The 2,878-nt window shown below is 47.1% G+C and overlaps 1 long non-coding RNA gene across 1 annotated transcript in view; it reads left to right on the top strand.

The window, feature by feature from the left end:
• Positions 1 to 838: 838 nt before the first annotated feature.
• Positions 839 to 2,878, top strand: part of LOC123119984 (uncharacterized) — a 9,989-nt gene continuing 7,949 nt past the window's right edge. The window contains exon 1 of the long non-coding RNA XR_006459203.1: positions 839 to 1,035. This is a non-coding gene — a long non-coding RNA (uncharacterized lncRNA). The remainder of the gene's footprint in view (positions 1,036 to 2,878) is intronic.

The following is a 2,878-nucleotide window of genomic DNA, read 5'->3' as shown; positions in this document are numbered from 1 at the left end:
AAATAAGTGAGAATAGGCATAAGTATTGTGATATAATGTGTAATAACAGCCCATAATGCAATAAATATCAATATAAAAGCATGATGCAAAATGGACGTATCAGTGACTGAATGTTGTTCGGAGTCCCGATTGAGATCACGGACATGACGAGGAGCTCCGAAATGGTCCGGAGGTAAAGATTGATATATAGGACGAATCTATTTGGTCACTTGAAAGGTTTCAGAATGTACCGGGTAATCATTGGATCACCGGAAGGGGTTCCGAGAGGCCCCGGGAGTTTATTGGGCCAAACGGACCAACGAGGGAGTGCACACCAGCCCACATGGGGTTGGTGCGTCTCCACCTCATGGCGCCGGCCCTAGAGAAGGAAAGGGAGAGGGCTGGCCCCTCTCGCCTTTTCTCCCACATAAGAAAAAGGGAAGGGGGGCGCCACCCCCTCCTGCCTTCTCCCAAGCGCCAGAAAGGGAAGGGGCGCGCCATAGGGCAGACACCCAAGGGGGCCGGCGGCCACCCTCGGGCGCACCCTGGCTGCCTCCCCTCCCCCATTAAAAAATATATATACGCGCCTATTAGAATAGTATTAGAATAGTTATTTGGATCACAAAACGCCTATATAGGACCCGATGAGGTTTTCCTGAACCCATTAAAAAATAGAATGACTAATTCACATTAGATGTTATTTAAGGATGTCACATCTAACTGTTTCTACCGTTCGATCTGCACACGAGGTGATGCGCTCCCATCGCGTTCCGTCCCGCGTCGCGTTGTCTCGTCTGTCGGGCCGAGAGGGATACAACGTAGCGGCCCTCGTTTTTTGTTTTTGGGCCGGCCTTCGATTTTTGTTTGTTGGGCTTGCTTTAGAATCTGAACAGTCTAACCAGGCTGCTGGAGTCCAGTCGTCACTCTCCACGCCTCTTTTCCCCTCCTCATCCCTTTGTTCTGCCACCATTGTCTTCCTTTTGACTCGATTCCAAGACAGAGACGACCTGATCCGGTAGGCTTGTGGCGATAGAGGTGGCAGGGGAAGCCGACGGAGTGAGTGTTCATCCCCTCTTTCTTTTCGTCGCATCTAGGGATGTTTGTTTGTTTTGAGGGATGAACATCAAGAACCCGGTGGGGGGGGGGCTATATATGCAGCCGGTGAATAGTAGCTAGCAATCCCACCCGGTTATGTTCATGCCCATGGCTATAGATTTGTTTTTGTGTGTGAATCTGATTGTAGCAGCTAGCATCCCAGTCTGTAGTCTTGAGTCTGTACATCTAGGGATTTCTAGTTTTTTTTGTGTGTGAATCTGAATGTAGCAGCTAGCACCCCAGTTTTGTAATCTGAATGTAGCAGCTACCACCCCAGTTTGTAATCTTGAGTCTGTACATCTAGAGATTTTCTAGTTGTACCACATACTGCATATAGACAGGAGACAAGAGTTTGCCTGCCATTTTTCTTAGAAATTTAAGAGGCATAATGCGAGTGGATCAACATTTTCAGTGGCATACATTGACATCCTTCTTTTTTCAGACAGGAATGTCTAATTTTTCTTGTGTGTGTCTGTTTGTAGGGAGCGTGTGTAGTTTTTTTCTGAATACTTCAAACTTTTCAGACTAAGTGAGGTCTTTTTGATTTCTTATTAAAAGTTGTGGCATACGGCACAACTCCGGAAATTGAAAGTATAGTAGTAGCAGGCCCAAATGTATAGCTTTTGTTTTTACGAAGATACATGTGCGATTTTTACAGATTTTCTGTTAAAATCCTTTTTTGTTTGAAGATATGTGATTTCAAAATCTAGCAAGAGTATTTTCTTATCTATGAGCACTAGAGAAAATTTATGTGATGTGGTAACTGAAACAGATGGTAACTGGGTGGATAAAGTCACTCGTGTTGAACCCTTTTTGAAATGAACTTTGTTTCAGTTATATCATAGCAACCTAAACTTTCAGTATAGTCTACTCCAGATTCAACTTATTTTGTAAGTTTTTTTAGTCTATAAGAGTTTTAGGTGTCCACTCCTTTCCAAGTAGGATGAGAAGTGTCCAGTGGGGGCAGTCTTAAGTAACTTTGAACACACCTCCTAGTTTGTTTTTGTACGCCCCCTAGTTCGTTTGTGTGTGTTTGTCGGGGTCCCCAGTTGGAAACTGACCATCGACTTGCAACTAGGGGTGTGTTTTCTCGGGGCCCTCGGTTGCAAGCCGACCATCGACTCGCAACTAGGAGGCATGTATGTTTGTCGGTGCCCCCAGTTGCATGTCGACCATCGACTCGCAACTAGGGTGTGTGTGTGTGTGTTTGTCGGTGCCACCAGTTGCATGTTAACCATCGACTCGCAACTAAGGTTTGCGTGTGTTTTGTCGTCGGTCCGATCCCCAGTTGCATGCCGACCATCGACTCACAACTAGGGGTATGTGTGTTTGTCGGGGCACCCAGTTGCAAGCCGGCCATCAAGTCACAACTAGGGGTGTGTGTGTTTGTCAAGGGTTCCCAGTTGCAAGCCGGCCATCGACTCACAACAAAGGGAGTGTGTGTGTTTGTCGAGAGTCCCTAGTTGCAAGCCGACCATCGACTCGCGACTAGCGGGAGTGTGTTTTTGTTTGTCGAGGGTCCCCAGTTGTAAGCCGGCCACCGACTCGCAACTAGTGGTGTGTGTTTCTTCGGGGGGCTGAGTTGCAAGCCGACCATCGACTAACAACTAAGGGTGTGTCTATGTTTGTCGAGACTCCCCAGTTGCATGTCGATCATCGACTCACAACTAGGAGTGTGTGTGTGTTTGTCGAGGGTCCCCAGTTGCATGTAGACAATCGACTCGCAACTAGGGGTGTGTGTGTGTATTTGTTGTGATCCCCAGTTGCATGCCGACCATCGACTCGCAACTAAGGTTGTGTGTGT

This window comes from Triticum aestivum, chromosome 5D (assembly GCF_018294505.1).
Source record: "Triticum aestivum cultivar Chinese Spring chromosome 5D, IWGSC CS RefSeq v2.1, whole genome shotgun sequence".
Taxonomy (NCBI): domain Eukaryota; kingdom Viridiplantae; phylum Streptophyta; class Magnoliopsida; order Poales; family Poaceae; genus Triticum; species Triticum aestivum.
The sequence above is the reverse complement of the archived record's forward strand: the minus strand, read 5'-3'. Positions and strand labels throughout refer to the sequence as shown.